This window comes from Sapajus apella, unplaced genomic scaffold (assembly GCF_009761245.1).
Source record: "Sapajus apella isolate SASKATOON/1434 unplaced genomic scaffold, GSC_monkey_1.0 scaffold104, whole genome shotgun sequence".
In the NCBI taxonomy this organism is placed as follows: Eukaryota; Metazoa; Chordata; class Mammalia; order Primates; family Cebidae; genus Sapajus; species Sapajus apella.
The window spans coordinates 3,095,959-3,113,652 of record NW_022437044.1 but is presented as its reverse complement, the minus strand read 5'-3'; positions in this window follow the sequence as shown (position 1 = coordinate 3,113,652).

Genomic DNA, 17,694 nt, shown 5'->3' with positions numbered 1-17,694 from the left:
TATATGAGTCCAACAAACATGAAAAAATGCTCATGATCATTTGACATTAGAGAAATGCAAATCGAAATTATATTGAGATACCATCTCACATCAGTGAGAATGGCAATCATTAAAAAATCTGGAGACAACAGATGCTGGAGAGGATGTGGAGAAATCGGAACACTTTTTACACTGTTGGTGGGAGTGTAAATTAGTTCAACCATTGTGGAAGACAGTGTGGCAATTCCTCAAGGACCTATAAGTAGAAATTCCATTTGACCCAGCAGTCTCATTACTGGGTATATATCCAAAGGATTATAAATCATTCTGTTATAAATACCCATGCACAGGTATGTTCATTGTGGCACTATTTACAATAGCAAAGACCTGGAACCAACCCAAATGCCCATCGATGATAGACTGGACAAGGAAAATGTGGCATATATACACCATGGAATACTATGCAGCCATAAAAAACAATGAGTTTGTGTCCTTTGTAGGGACATGGATGAATCTGGAAGCCATCATTCTCAGGAAACTGACACAAGAACAGAAAATCAAACACCACATGTTCTCACTCATAGGCGGTGTTGAGCAATGAGAACACATGGACACAGGGAGGAGAACATCACACACTGAGGTCTGTTCTGGGGGACTAGGGGAGGGACAGTGGGGGTTAGGGAGGTTGGGGAAGGATAACATGAGGAGAAATGCCAGATATAGTTGACAGGGGGATGAAGGCAGCAAATCACATTCCCATGTATGTACCTATGCAACAATCCTGTATGATTTGCACATGTACCCCAGAATAAAAGAAAATACACATCTGTTAAAAAATAATTAATAAATAAATATATAAGAGTTCCCTTTTCTCCACAATCTCACTGGCTTTTGTTATCATGTGTCTTTTGGATAAAAAGCCATTTTAACTGGGAGGAAATGATATCACATGATAGTTTTGATTTGCATTTCTTTGATGATCATTGACATTGAGCAACTTTTCAAATGCCTGTTTGTAATTTGTATGTCCTCTGTTTAGAAGTGTGTCTTCATAGAAGTGAGTTTCTTTTAAGCAACAAATCAGTGGGTCTTCTTTTGTCAGGCATTCAGCAAGTCCTATGTCTTGTGATTGGAAAGTTTAGCCCATTAGCATTCAATGTTATTATTGGTAAGTAAGGACTTATTTCTGCCACGTTATTTGTTTTCTGGTTGTTTTGTGATCTTCCTTCTGTCTTTTCCTCCCATCTTCCTTTAGTAAAGGTGATATTCTTGATGATATAATTTAGTTTATTTCTTTTTATTGTGTATCCATTGTATTTTTTTTTGGTTGACATGAAGCTTGCAAATACAAACTTATAACTCATGATTTTAACCTGATAACAACCTACCACTGTCTACATAAAAAAACAAACAAAAAGAAAAGTAATAAAAAAATCTGTATTAACTTATTATCTCATTTTTTAGCTTCTTGTTATTTCTATTTGTATCTTATTGCACTATTTCTTGAAAGGTCATTGTAATTATTATTTTTATTGTTTAGTCTTTCTGCTTAAGTTCATACACTGCAGTTACACTCCTATAATATTCAGTGTTGTTTTGTGTACTTACTATTAACACTGAGTTTTCTACCTCCAGGTGAGTACTTTTTACTCATTAATGTTCTTTTTTAATGACTGAAGTACTTCCTGTAGCATTTCTTGTAGGACAAGTCTGGTGATAATAAAATCCTTCAGCTTTTGTTTGCCCTTCGTTAATTTGTAGAGTTTTGAAAATGTGTATTTAGCAGTGGAATTTCTGGATCATATGGCAACTCTATTTTCAGTTTGTTGAGGAATATCCAAACTGTAATCAATAATAGTTGTGCTAATTTACATTTCCAACAAGAATGAAGAAGAGTTCAAATTTCCTCAAAGCCTCAGCAGCATTTATTGTTGTATGTCTTTTGGATAAGAGCCATCTTAACTGAGGTGAGATGATATCTCATTGTAGTTTTGATTTGCATTTCTCTGATAATCAATGATGTTGAGTAACTTTGATACTTTGAATTTCTTTGATTTAGGTTGTAATGCCCAAATACAAAAACTCTGCTAATTTACATTACCATCTCAACTCTTTTCAATTGTTGATGCTGTAGGTCTACCTGTTTATACATTACATATTTTTAAAAATCTAATAAGTTTTTGATACATTGATCTTTTAAATTATGTGAAAAAATGTGAAGTAACAAACAAAAGTTACAGTAACACAATTTTTAAAATTATACGTATACTTACCTCTATTGTGATCCATATTTTCTTACACAATTTTGAGTTAGTGTCTTGTGTCTATTCATTTCAATTTGTAGGATTCCATTTAGATATTCTTTTAGGGCAGATCTAGTGAGAACAAAGTCTCTCTTGTTTGTTTATTTGAAAGTGTTTTCTTTCCTCCTACACTCTTGAAGGCTAAAATTCTTAGTTGACAGATTTTTTTTCTTCTATCATTTTAAATAAATTAATTTATTCCCTGCTGAATTTTTAAGTTTCTGATGATAAATCTGCACATAATTTTACCAAAGATCTCTTGTATGTTGTGAGTTACTTTTGTTTTGCTAGCTTCAAAATAAACTTTTGTTTTTGTCTTTTGACAGTTTGATTATAATGTGTCACAAGATTATAATGTGCATGCCTTTTAGTTCACCTTTCTTAGAGATTGTTTTGCTTCTTGGAAGTTCATACTTATGTCTTTCATAAAATATCAAAATGTATTTGCATTATTTATTAAAATAGTCTATCTGCCCTTTTCTGACTCACTTCCTTTTCTGAAACTTACACAATGTATACATTAGTCTGTTTGATATTTTTCCACAGGTTATCTACCCATATTAGGTAGTGGGGTCATATGGAGGTAATTAGGACATGATGATGGATACCTAATGAATGAGATTAGCTATCTTCTAAAGAAGATCCCAGAGAGTTCCCTTTCCTCTTCTGTCATATGATAACAGAGGGAGAAGACAGATCTTTATGAACTATGAAATGAGATCTCCCCAGACACCAAATTGGCCAGCACCTTGGTCTTGGATTTTCCATCTTCCAGAACTGTAAAAACCACATGTATATTGTTTGTTAACAACCTAGTATAACGTACTTTGTTATAGCAGCCTAATCAGACTGAGATAAAATTAAATTTAATTATTGTTACAATCCACATGTTGTTATTTTTATGTTTTTCCAATATTTATTTTAGGTTGAGGTAGTATTTGGTTATTTTGGGAGTCATGGAGATTTGTGTACGAATTATTTTATTACCCAGGTACTTACCATAGTACTTAATAGGTAGTTTTTTCATTCACAATATACTCAATGTTCAATTCCAAATTATAAATGTAACTGTGTTACTTGGTTTTCTATTCCTATGTTGATTCACTGAGTATAATGGACTCCAACTGCACTCTGTGTTGCAGCAAATCACATGATTTTATTCTTTTCTATGACTGCATAGTATTTCACAGCATATATACCACATTTTCTTTATCCTCTTCAGCAATGATGGGCAGCTTGGTTGATTTCATGTCTTTGTTATTGTAAAAAGTGCTGCAATGAACATACACATGCATGTGTTTTGTGGTAGGACAATTTATATTTCTCTGGGTATATAGTCAGTAATGTGATTGCTAGGTTGAATTATAAATCTGTTTTTCATTCTTTGAGAAACCTCCAACCTGTTTTCTAGGGTGGTTGAACTAATTTACATTCCCACAAGCAGTATATAAGATTTTTATTTTCTTCAGAATTTCACCAGCATCTATTATTTTTTGCTTTCTTAATAGCCATTCTGACTGTTGTGAGATGGTACATGTTTCATATTAGACTTTCGTCAGAGGCATAGTTTACAAATAATTTATCCCACTTTGTAGGCTATTTGTTTACTGTGTTGATAGTTTATTTTGCTGTGCAGAAGCACTTGAGTAAATAATGTCTCACATGTCAGTTTTTGTTTTTCTTGCAATTGCTTTTGGAGTATTCATCATGAAATCAGATTTCTGAGGGCCCATGTCCAGAATGGTATACCCTATGTTTTTCACTAGAGATTGTATAGGCTTTATACTTTAAGTTGTAATCCATTTTAACTTGATTAAAATAAGAGGTGAAACCAATCCTACTGAAACTTCCAAAAAAACTGAAAAAGAAGGCTCTCCTCCCTAACGTTAGTATTATGTGATGCTAGCATCATTCTTATATCATAACATGACAGAAACAAAGCAAGAACAAAAAAAAATTCAGGCCAATATTCCTGTTGAACATAGATGCAACAATTCTCAACAAATGGTATTCATCAGAATATCAATAAGCTAAATAACCATGATTTTATTATGGCTTATTTATAGTTTCTTTATAAATCTATATTAAATGCATATTTATTATCATTAATTTATAGGTTTTATTCCTGCAATGCAAAGTTAGTTCAACATATGTGAATTATTAAGTGAAATTCATCATATAAAAAGGACTTAAGTCTTAACTCATTTCAACATTAACCCAAAAGCCCAAGTCCAATGTCTCCTCAGAGACAAGGAAAGTTCCTTCTGCCTATGAGCCTGTAATATGAAAAGCAAGTTAATTACTTCTGAGGTACAATGGGGATACATCAGTGAATCCATCTGGTTCAGGACTTTTCTGGTTGGTAGGCATTTTGTTATTGATTCAATTTCCAAAATTATTATTGGTCAGTTCAGGTATTCAATATTATTTTGGTTCAATATTGGGAGGTTGTATATTTTCAAGAATTTATCCATTCCTTCTAGGTTTTCTACTTACTGTACATACAGGTGTTTGTCATAGTCTCTGAGTGATTTTTTATTCTTTTTGTTTCTGTGGGGTCAGTGGTGAAACTGCCTGTGTCATTTCTGATTGTGTTTATTTGGATCTTCTCTTTTTTCTCTATTAGTGCATCTTGTGGTTTATCAGTGTTAAGAATTCCATCAAATAATTAAATTTGTTTGTGCTGATATTTTGTATGAAAATTGCCTGTGATTTTCATTTAGTTCAGCTTGATTTTGATTATTTATTTTCTTCTGCTAGCTTTGGGGGTGGTTTGCTCTTGTTTCTGTAGTTCCTCTAGGTACAATGTAAGTTGCCAATTTGAGATCTTTCTATGTTTTCTATGTAGTTATTTAGCACTAAAAGTTAAGACGTGCCTAAGAAATTCTGGTATGCTGTATTTTTGTTTTTATTAGTTTCAAATGATTTATTGGATTCTGCCTTAATTTTATTCTTTACCCAAAAGTCATTAAGGAGCAGATTCTTTGATTTCCATGTAATTGTATGGCTTAGAAAGATCTTCTTGAAATTGATTTCCACTGTTATAGTGCTGTGGTCCAAGAGTGTGGTTGGGGTATTTTTGGCATTTTTGACTTTGCTGAGAATTGTTTTATGGGCAACCATGTGGTTGATCTGATCTTAGAATATGTGCAATGTGCAGATGAACAGAATATATATCTTGTCATTGTTGGGTGACGAGCTATGTAAATGTGTGCTAGATCCATTTAATAAAATATTGAGATTAGGTCCTGAATATTTGTTAATTTCCTGACTCAGAGACCTAATACTGATAGTGGGGTGTTAAAATCTCCTTCTAGTGTTGTACAGAAATTTAAGTGACTTCATAGGTCCCTAAGAATTTTTTTTTAAATAAATCTGAGTTCTCTAGTGGTGGGTGCAGATATATTAAGAATATTAAAGTGTCCTTGTTTAATTGAACTTATAATTATTATTTAATACTCTTCCTTTTTATCACTGTTGGTTTAAATTCTGTGTGGTCTGAAATAAGAATAACTTCCCCTGCTAAATTTTGTTTTCCATGATCAATTTTTTCTCTATCACTTTACTTTGAGCCTGTGGGTTTTCTTGCATGTGAGATGGATATTTTGAAGATAGCATATGGTTGGGTCTTGCTTATTTATTCAGTTTGCTATGTGATGCCTTTAAGTGGGTGATATAGTTTGGGATCTATGTCCTCACCAAATCTGATGTTCAAATATAATTAACAGTGTTGGAGATGGAGTCTGGTTGCTGGTGTTTGGGTCTTGGTGGTGTATCCCTTGTAAATGGTTTATCACCATACCAATGGTGCTATCCTTGTGGCATTGTGTTCTTATGAGATATTGTTGTTTGAAGGTGTGTGGCCCCTTCCTTACTCTGCTTCTGCTTTTGCCATGTGACATGCCTTCTCCCACTTTGCCTTCCACCATGACTAATATTTCCCTGAGGCTTTTCCAGAACCTGAGAAGATGTCAATGCCTTGCTTCTACAACCTGCAGAAATGTGAGCAATTAATTTCTTTTCTGTGTAATTTACACAGTCTCAAGTATTCCTTAATATTAGTTCATACATGACCTAATCCAGAAAACTAGTATTTTGGAGTGGGGCATTGCTATAGTGATATCTGAATATGTCGAAGTGACTTTGAAACTGGGTAATGGGGGGAGTTAAGAAAAGTTTAGAGGACTCAAATGAAGACAGAAAGATGAAGGAAAGTTTGGAAGTTCTTAGAGACTGGTTAAATGGATGTGACCAAAATGATAATAGTGATATAGAAAGTGAAGGGCAAGCATAGGAGGTCTCAGATGAAAACGAGGAACTTATTAGGAACTGGAGCAAAGACCACCCTTGTTATACTTCAGCAAAGAACTTTGATGCCTTCTTTCTATGCTCTAGGAATCGATGGCAGGATGAACTTAAGAGCAACAACATAGGGTAGCTAATGGACAAAATTTCTTAGCAACAAATTGTTCAAGAAGTACAATGGCTGCTTCTAACAGCATACACTCAGATTTGGGAACAAATGATTTACTTAAAGTTAAAACTTATATTTACAAATGAAGTAGAGCAGATACACTTGATAAATTTGTAGGCTGACTTTGTAGCAGAGAGAGAGAAAAAAAGCATCATTAGTAGAGAAATCCAAGTGGGTTGCAGAGCAACCACTTGATAAAAATATTTGCATGACTAAAAAGAGCCATATGCTTATAGCTGAGGTGGCAGCCTCCAAGGCAATGCAGATGTCTTCCAGCTCACCCTTACTATCACTAGGGAAAAAGAATGATTTCATGGGCCATAAACAGGAAACCACTGCCCTTTTCCCACACCAGAAGATTGCTTCTCATATCTTGGCCTCTCTGATTCTAGCTTCGTCCTAGAAAGCCCTAGGTATGATTCAAGCTTCTGCTTCAGAGGGTGCAAGCTCTAAGCTTATGTGGCTTCCATGTTGTGTTAAGCCTGTATGCATGATGAGTACAAGAGTGAAGAAGGTTTGACAGCCTCTGCATAGAGCCTGCATTCTTAGTCAGAAGCCTAGTGGAGGGGAAGAGGCTTCATAGAGATACTTTACTAGGGCAGTGTCAAGGGGAAATATGAAGCTAGAGGCAAATTTTTATATGGGACACTCGCTAGAGGAACTGTGTGAAGAAAGCCACCATCATCAACTGTAGGAGATTGATCAGAATGGTGGGAGAGATTATAGGAAAGACATAAACTTTCTTGGAAGGAAAAGAGGCTTTGCAAAAGCCTCTGGAAAGGATTATGGCTAAAGGCAGCTAAATCCTCTTACCTTGGGGCTAGGGCAAAGGGCAGGTTACAAGAGAGTGTAAAGGAATTTATCTAGGTAAGTTGATTTACTTATTTTCCTGGAAACCAACCTTTGATCATCTGCACACATTGCTGCTCTCTACTTGGGGGATTGGCAATGTTAATTACCCACAAATGGTGTTTGCTAGAGACTTTTGTCATTAAATCTTTTCTAAAATAAATATAAGCATCTCCATCATATTGAGGCTGCACGGCTGGACTCCTTCTTCCAGGTCTGTAAGCTGTGGGGTGCCCTAGCTGCACTCTCACAGGCAAAACACCTGTGTCTGTGAATTCCTTTCATCTGTCACTTGGACAGAGTCTGTGGGTCAGACCAAGCAATCAACAATCCAGAATGGTAGATCCACCAGCAGCTCGCACCTTGGACCTGGAAAAGCCAAAGGCACTCAACTCCAACCATTAAGAGAAGCTGCAGGTTCTTTACCCTGAAATGCCATAGAAGCAGAGCTTCCCAAGGCCTTGGGATCCCACTTCTTGCACCAGTGTGCCCTGGATGTGGATATAGTGACAAATAAGATTATTTTGGAGCTTCAAGGTTTAATGACTTCCCTGCTGGGTTTCAGACTTGTGTGTGGCCTGTAACCATGTTTTTGGCTGATTTCTCCCTTTTGCAATAGGGGTGTATACCCAATGCCTGTACTCCCATTGTACCTTGGAAGTAAATACCTGTTTTTTGATTTTGTAAGCTCATAGGTGGAAGGGACCTGCCTTGTCTAAGATGAGACTTTGGACTTGGCCTTAGAACTTGTGAGTTAAATGTGGAATGAGTTAAGATTATTTTTGGGATTATTGCAAAAGCATTAATTGTATTTTGCAACATGAGAAAGACATGAAATTTGTGAGGCCAGAGGTGGAATAATATAGTTTGGATATATGTCTCCAGCAAATCTCTTAATGAAATTTAATCTCCAATGTTGAAAGTATGATCTGATAGATGTTTGCATCATGAAGGTGTATCCCTCATAAATGGTTTAGTGCCATCCCCATGGCGATATCCTCAGAATAGTGAATGAGTTCTCATGAGATCTGGTTATATGAAGATTTGTGGCACCTCCACTCCCCGACCCCGCCTTGCTGCTGTTTTTGCCATGTGATGTGCCTTCTCCCACTTTGCCTTATCCCATGTCTAAAAGCATCCTGGGGAATCCCCATAACCAAACAGATGCTGAAGCCATGATTGTACATCCTGCAGAAACATAAGTCAATCTTACCTCCGTTCTGAATAAGTTGCCCAGCCTCAGACTTTCTTCTATAGCAGTTCAACAACAGTCTAACACATGTATTTAGCCCATTTATGTTCAAGGTTATTTTTTTATATGTGAAGACTTGGTTATATCATCATGTTGTTAGCTGGTTGTTATGTAGACTTGATTGCATAGTTTCTTTATGGTATTAATGTTCTATGTACTTAAGTTTGTTTTTGTGGAATCTGGTAATGGTTTTTCATTTTCATGTTTAGTGCTCCCTTAAGTAACTCTTTTAGGGCAGGCCTGGTAATAGCATCCCTTAGAATTTGCTTGTCTAAAACATTTCTTTTTCTCTTTTGCTTATGAAGCTTAGGTGACTGAATATAAAATTATCATTTGAAATTTTATTTTTTGTTAAGGATGCGGAGTATAAGCCTGCAATCTCTTCTGGCTTATAGGATGTCTGCTGAAACACCGTTAGCCTGATGTGGTTCCTTTTGTAGGTGACCTGCCCCTTCTCTCTAGCTTTCTTTAATATTTTTTATTTTATATCGACTTTAGAGCATCTGATGACTGTGTGTCTTGCGGACTGTCGTCTTGTATACTATCTCACAGAGATTCTCTTAATTTCTGGAATTTACATGTTGACCACTCTAATGAGGTTGAAAATATTTTCTTGAACAATATCCTCCAATATATTTTCCAATTTGCTTTCTTTTTTCCCCTCCTTTCAGGGAATGGTAATAAGTTACAGATTTGTTGTTTTTACATAATACCATATTTCTTAAGATGTTTTGTACATTCTTTTTATTCTTTTTTCTTTATTTTATCTGACTGAGTTGATTTAAAGAACCTGTCTTCAAACTCTAAGATTTTTTTTCTCAACTTGGCCTTCTGTTCTTCCTTAAATACTTCTGATTGTATTATGTAATTCTTGTGGAGGTTTTTTTTTTTTTTAGCTCTAGAAGATTAGGTTGATTCTTTCTTAGAATATATATTTCAACTTTCAGGTCTTATATTGTTTTACTGAATTACTTAGTTTTCATGGATTGAATTTTAACATTCTATTGAATCTCAATGAGCTTCATTGCCATCCAGATGCTGAATTCCACGTCTATTGTTTCAGCCATCCCAGCATTATTGAGAACTATTGGTGCAGAATTAGTGTGGGCATTTGGAAGTAAGAAGACCCTCTGGCTTTTTGAGTTGCCAGATTTTTTGTGCTGTTTCTTTCCATCTGGGTGGGCTAATAATTCTTAAATCATTAGCGCTGCTGTCCTTTGAATGGTGCTTTTGATTTTTATGTTCTTTAACGCTCTTGAGGACTTGACTGCAATGAAAATTAGGTTCAGTCAACTGACATTATTTATGGACAACTTCAGTGGAACAAGGCTCAGCTCAGCAGACATGGGCTGGCTGTCTGTTATAACCCTGTTTGGCTAGGTCCAAGCTTGTAGCTTTGTTCTACGACACCTCAGGATTAAGAATCTACTGTGCTGGAGGGGATAATGTGTTTCTTGTTTGCTGGCAACAAGACACCAATGTCAGGTGCTGTCAGATGTGCTTCATTAGGTTAATGGAGGCAGTGTCTGCATGCATGTACTGGTGGCGCTGTGGCAACACTGTGGGGTATGTGTGTGTGTGCTCACACTCAGCAGTGGTGAGGTAGTGGAATCTACATTTGTTATTATACTGACAGTGGCAGGGCGGTGATATCTGCTCAAGAATGTGCTCTGGTGATGGCAAGATGGTGAGGTTCACATGTGTGCTCACCACAGCAAAGCAGTTGTAAGAGGCTGTAGGTGAGTGTGCACCAGCAAAGTGGTGGGGCTAGGCTGTGAATGAGTGTGTTCCTGCAAAACAGGGGCAGGCAGCTACATGTAGGTGTGTGCCAGTGGAAATCCACCTACAGAAATTCTTCTCTGTTAGTTGGAATCTGCCAGCTAAGGAGTTATGGTGGCAGCTACTAGGAAGCACAACTGTTGGGAATCCAAGGCTGTGTTGTAATTAGGCATGGCCAGTCCAGGACCCCAGGAGTGGCTGGCAGACTGGGTGATACTCAGATAAGAGTAGTCCCACCCCATGGTCAAGACAGTCCCTCTCTGTCAAAGTTCTACAGTCAAAAAAGTTTATAGCCACATGGAGGAGTGTGGTGAGTCTTGGGAAATAGACATCACTGGTTTGCTTCAATGAAATGATTTTCAAACCAAGCCCTCTGGACTCCACACAGGATGGAGTCCTGTTCCTGTCAACTTTGCAGGCAGCTCTCCCTGACAGTTAAAATGTCCATGGGGGTCATGGATTCTCTTGCATCTAGGATTCCAGAGGTCCATGAAGAGAGTGGGTCACACTATGCCAATTTACTTCACCCCTCCCACAGGAGCGACTCAGGTTCAGGAATAAGTCCTGGTACTCAGCAACCCTGTACAGGGTTTCCAGTTTCCTTCCCCTTCAGTCCAAGGTCTGTGTCTTCTCTCTGTCCACTCTCAATGCCTTCCTTCTGAAGATCTGCTCAGAGTGTCTTTGTCGTCTTAATGGCCTGGCATTTTAATGGGGTGAAATTCTTCCTGGCTGCATCTGGTTGGGCATCTTGGCTCTTATATGATAAAAACACTTAAGCAACTGGGAATATTAAAAAAAGTCTCAAAACAATAAAAGTCCTATATAAAAAAAATCAAGAAAACATAATATACTCAATGATGATGGACTAAATCTTTTAATTTAAATTTAGAAACAGAAAATGACAACTGATTTTGCCACTACTATTCCACATAATATTAGAAGTTATATCCACAGTAATTGGGAAGGAAAAAAAAAATTAAAGGCATCCAAGCTAGAAAGGTTGAAGTCAAATTTAACTTTGTTGTGGTCAAATTGTTTCTGTTTGCCCATGGCATGTACTCATACAAAGCAAGCCCTAAATACTTTGCCACACTATTAGAAATAATACACAAATGTTGCAGAATGCAAAATCAACACACAAGAATTAGTTGCATTCCTTTACAAAATCAATAAAAATTCTGAAAAGGAAATTAAGAAAACAGCTCAATTTGCAATATAAAATACTTAAGGATCAATTTACCTGTGTTGGTGAAAAACTTATACACTGAAAACTACAAAGCATTGTTGAAGGAAATTAAGAGACATATAATAAATGGAGAGACATCTTAAGAAATTGAAATATTTAATATTCTTAAGATGTCAATACTACCCAAAGACATTTACAAATTCAATGCAATCAGTGTCAACATACAAAACAGTGATTTTGAAGACATGCAAAAATTCAATCCCAAATTTATATGGAATCTCAAGGGACCTCAACTAGCCAAAAAAAAAAAAAATCTGGAAAATGAAGAACAAAGTCAGAGGACTTACACTTCTTGAATTTAAATCTTTTTACAATGTTACACTAAAGAAAGCATTGTAGTGCTGGCATGAAGAGGCGTATTTACCGTTGGAAATAAAACCTCAGGGTCACAAAGAAAATGATCACTCAAAGAATTTCTCAGCAAGGCAAATTTACTTCTGCAGAAGGGTGCTGCTTGCAGGTCTGGTCACCAGGAGAGCACACTGAACAAAGAAAGAAAAGGGATTTTATTCCTAATGCAGTTTGTTTCTACTACTGTGTCCTGCCTCCATTGGCTGGAGTAGGACCGCACAATCTAAGCTGAACCTGATTGGCTAATTTGAAGAGTACAGGGGTGGATTACTCTACAAGGAAGGGCAGTTTTGGCAGGAAGACCCTTTGCAGCTGGAGGGGTAATTTACAGAGTGAGTAGCAGATGTGGGCTCTATAGATTAGGATCAGTGGCAAAGTTATTTTCTGAAACCAGGGCAGTGAGGCACAAAGAACATAGAAGTCTGACCTTGAAGGTAGGGAACAAAGGACAAGGAAACTAAAGAAGCCAAATCTTTGAAAACGAACTTCTTAATGTATTTAACATTTACCAATGTATTAAAATTAAAAAAAAAAATAGAAAAGCTCTTAAGTGTATCATCAAATGCTTTCCAACAAGTGTACCAAGATCTTTCAATGGGAGAGAGTGTTTTCAAGAAGTACATTTTGTAAAATTGAATACCCACATGCGAAAGAAAAAAATTGCACCTTACCTTATAACATACAAAAATTAACTGAAAATAGACTAAAGATCTAAATTTAATAGCTAAAATTATAAAGTGCTTAGAAGAAAATATAAGAGGAATGCTTCATGACATTAGATTTGGAAACACATCCTTGGACAAGACAGCAAATGCTCAGGTAATCAAAGAAAAAAAATGAATAAATAATGCTTTACTAAGTTAAAAAGTTTTCTGCCTCAAAGAACACTGTGAAGGGAATGCAAAGGCAACCAAAGAATGGGAGAAAATATTTGCAAATTATTTACCTTGTAAGGGATTAATATCCAGAAAATATAAAATATCACTACAACTCAACAACAACAAATCAAACAACTCAATTTAAAAATGAGCTAAAGGCTTAAATAGATTTTTTTTCAAAGAAATTATGCAAATTGTCAACAAGCACGTATAAATGTAATTATCATCACTAATCATTCGGAAAACATAAATCAACACATCGATAAGATTAAATAGCACATAAAGTAAAAATGTGTTTTATAAAAAACAATCAAAAACAGAAAATAACAAAATGTTGTTGAGGATGTGGAGAAATTGTTACTTTGGGCATTGCTGGTAGGATGTAAAATGCTGCAGCCACCGTGGAATTTAGTCTGGCCCTTCCTCATGCAGTTTATGATTCAGCAATTTTACTCCTAGGTTATACCCCAAACTATTCAAAGCAAACATTTGAACAGATATTTCTACAGCCGTTAACATAGTAGCATTTTTCATAAAGGCCAAAAAGTAAAAACAACCCAAATTTTCGTTTAAAGATAAATGGATAAGCAAAATGTGGTGTACATTTTTGGTATACATAAAATAGAATACGATTGAATATTGTTCAGGCTTAAAAGAAATGAAATTCTGATACATGCCACAGCACGGGTGAATCTTACAGATGTTACACTAAGTAAAATTAACAGACACACAAGAAAAACATTGTATGATTCTTCTTTTACAAGATGCATAGAGTGATCAGATTCATAGAAACATGATAGAATGGTGGTTGAAGAAACTGCAGAGAGGTGAGTTAGAGAGCTATTGTTTAATAAGTTGCAAGTTTGTAAAAACACAAAAATTATAGAGATGAATAGTGTTGATGTTTGCTCAGTAATGTTAATGTACTAAATACCACTGACTGTACACCTAAAAATTGCTAAAATGGTAAATGTATTATATTTATATGTATATATATATATATATGTATATGAAACTACAATAAAAAAATCTACTTCAACAAATTTCAAATGTAGATTTTGTATTTGCCTTATGTTTTTTGTGTATATTGACATTTGCATGAATTCCTATTATTTATTTTCTGTTATCTACAATACTTAAAAGAATAATTTTTTTCTATTTTTAATTTTAATTCACAGTCAGTTTGGATTACTTAAGCACTGTGTTAGTGTATGGCTGCTTTACTAATTTATTGCATCTCTGAAAATAGTTTTATTATCTTTGAACATGATTTATTCTTTCAGTAGACAATACAGTATTATTGAGTAAAAAATTATTGTCCTAAATATTACTCTCATTCTATTGATTGAATATAGTTGTATGTGTATACATGTGTCTATGTGTGCATAATGGAAAGAAAAGGAAGTATACATTTTTAAAGAACAAGTAGTATCACTTTATATGCATCTTATATATATCTCATGGACTTAAATATAAACACACAGGTAACTAAATACATAGAAAGAAAATAGAAACTGTTAAGATACACAATAAAGGTTATTATGATATTTCATTCAAAATGATGTTTAAGTCTCCTTCTGCATGTCAGTTCTATGTTCAGTAAATTGTAAACTGAACATGCAGAAATTATTTCATTTTGGTATATATTTTATAATTTCTCTCTCTATATATATACTTATGTAAACATAAAGGGATATACTTTATGGTGTGCTATGTGCAAAAGTGGCACACCTGAAGAACACTATAGATGTATTTTCTCAATTATGAAATAATTTGGGAAACATTTAAACGTATGCAAGAAGGAGCATGAGACAAAGCATGAAAAGGCTGGATTCCACTCTAGGTAGAAATTTTATAAAGTTTTTTATTATTTTTTAGAATTTTTGCCATGTAGATAATGACCATCATCTCAGGATTATAATAATCAGATTAAATAAAGGGTGTAAAAATGCACTGAAAATTGTAAGCGTTCAAAATATTTTATTGAACTTTAGCACTTCCAGAGACAAAATTGGCAAACTATAAACTTTATCCCAATAACTTTATCCAAATAAACTTTTGTCCCAAAATGTTCATTTTTGGAAGACTAGCATTTTAGCAGGTGCTTTAATTTTTGTATTATATGTTTTAAAATAAACCATAATGATATTTCTAGGCTTTGTTCTGTCAATATGTCTTCTCAAAAAGGAGCATTCTTTTATAAACAACAACAGATAACTCTTTTATTCCATGATTACTAACATCTGTTAGCATCTGGGAATAAAAAATATGACATTTAACTTACACTATTGCTGCTTCACATGTTAAAATTAGTGAAATTGCTTCCTAATTGTCATGATTTTGGTTCTACATTCTTAAGAAGTTAGAATATAATTACACATATTTTTACTGTGTTATGAAAAGCATAAACTGTTTACAAAACATGAAAGTAAGTGTACATTAAAAAGGACATAATAATTAACAGATCAACAGTGGCAAATTCTTGAAGAGGAAATAAACAGGTACAAACCAACATAAGTAAAATATATGAGATACTCTATATGGAATTTTTATTACATGCATGAAAAATTCAAATGACAAATTAAGGTATTTAACTATTATTAGAGAATAGTGAAATAATGTATTTATATTTCCATCTAAATGTCCACCATGAGGGTTTTCAATACAATATAATGAGAAACATCATTTGTGAAAACAGACATTACTCAAGGTTACCACCCATAATGTACATGGTTCTTCTTTTATAATTCAAAACAACCAGAGAAGAAAATTAAAATTGATGGTAATCAATGCTGATCAGAAGTCAAGACCCAAATGTGGACTCTAGCTTATATGATGTGAGCTAAAAGGAAGTATCCCTGGAACCCTAGAAATAGATCAGAACATATAATAATCTGGAATAAAGCAAGGTAACTTCAGAAAATGTTTGGTAAAATACAGACATTGCTTGAGGAAATACTATATTATTACATTATTAGTTTAGATTAATATTAATTAGTTAAGACTTGTTACCTAGAGGAAAACAGTGTCTTTGAAACTACTTCTTCAAAGTAGTCTGAATTAGGTTTTGTTAGTCTGAAGAGCAATTTATGCCTTACAATATTACTGAATAACTCAGACCAATCAGTCAGTATTTAGGGGAGCTAAACAGCTGGGTGTGATCTAAGAAATAAACAGTTAAAGATCCCAGCAAAACCACTATTTTCCCAGACAGAATATGGGCCTACACAAGGCTGTGTCTCCTGAGGAGTAATATCAGACACAACACTATAGTTTCAGTTGATAAAGAAGCTTTCAGGTTGATAAAGAAGGTACATCAAGAGCTCAGCTGAGCAGGAGAGAGTGAGTCTATTGAGTTGTCATGTGTCCAAGTAGCAGATTAAAATAACAAACTAAAGATGAAACTAATAATTAAGCCTTTAATCATTTACTGTATGACAAGCAGAGGCTAAAAGCAGGAAATATGCTGATTTCCCCTTTGTTCGTTTTTTTCGCATAGAATCACTTACTAGTTGAGGGACCAGTTATCTCACTGTTAAGGAAGTTGAAAATAAAAGGATCTTGCATTTTTATGGATTCTGTGTCAGAAAGGGGGATGATTGGAGTGAAAATTAATGACCACTGAGTCAGATTAAAGAAAAGTATCTCCAAGGTTGCTCTCCTTCCTCCCTGCCTGTAATAAGGAGGCCTTGACGGACACATCTAAAAACCTTTAGAAGAAGGTTCCAGATAAGGAAACTCCTGGCTAAATGAGCTTGAGCTGGGATACAAATATGCGTAAAGCAAGGCTGCCTATAGGGGCTTGAGTTTAATAAACTTCCTTCAGAGACTGCAATGCTCTGGCTGTGCACTAAGTCTGGTATGAGAAAGACAGCTTTCTCCAGTGAGGCTTGCCAGTTAAACAATTCATGATTGTCTCTCATAGGGCTGAAGAAATTACACCCAGGTTTTAACCAGTACCTGGACTCCTCAGACCTAAAATAATCCAGAGTACCACTAAACAAATTAAGAAGCAAATAACAATAACAAGCAGCCCTGTGGTGACAGGGACTGGTACCCAAAGTTGCTACAATATATTCTCCAAAGTGTCCAGTTTCCAAAAACAATACAAAGTTATCAGCCATGAGAAAAAAAGAAAAGCATGCCTCATTCCAAATGGAGGTGAGAGAAACTTCCTGCAATTAGAAGCAAATGTCAGATTTAAGGAAGCCTTATAAGTTGCCATTATAAATACTTTCATATGAATAAAGAAAACTGTGATTATTGAAGTAAAGTTTGGATGACCATGTCCATGTCATTCCAAATACACAATATTAAAAAATATATTTTAAAAATTTTTGATGTTTTTATTTTTTTTTCCTCCCAAATTTTATTTTAGATTTGGGGGTACATGTGCTGGCTTGTTACGTGGCTAGTTGTGTGTTGCTAGGGTTTAGTGCACAAATGATTGCATCACCCAGGTAGTGAGCATAATACTGGATGCATAGTTTTCAGTGCTCACTCTCAAACCACCCTCCACCAATCAATTATTGGTGTCTATTATTCCTGTCTTTGCTTCCAGGCATAATCAACGTTTCACTCCC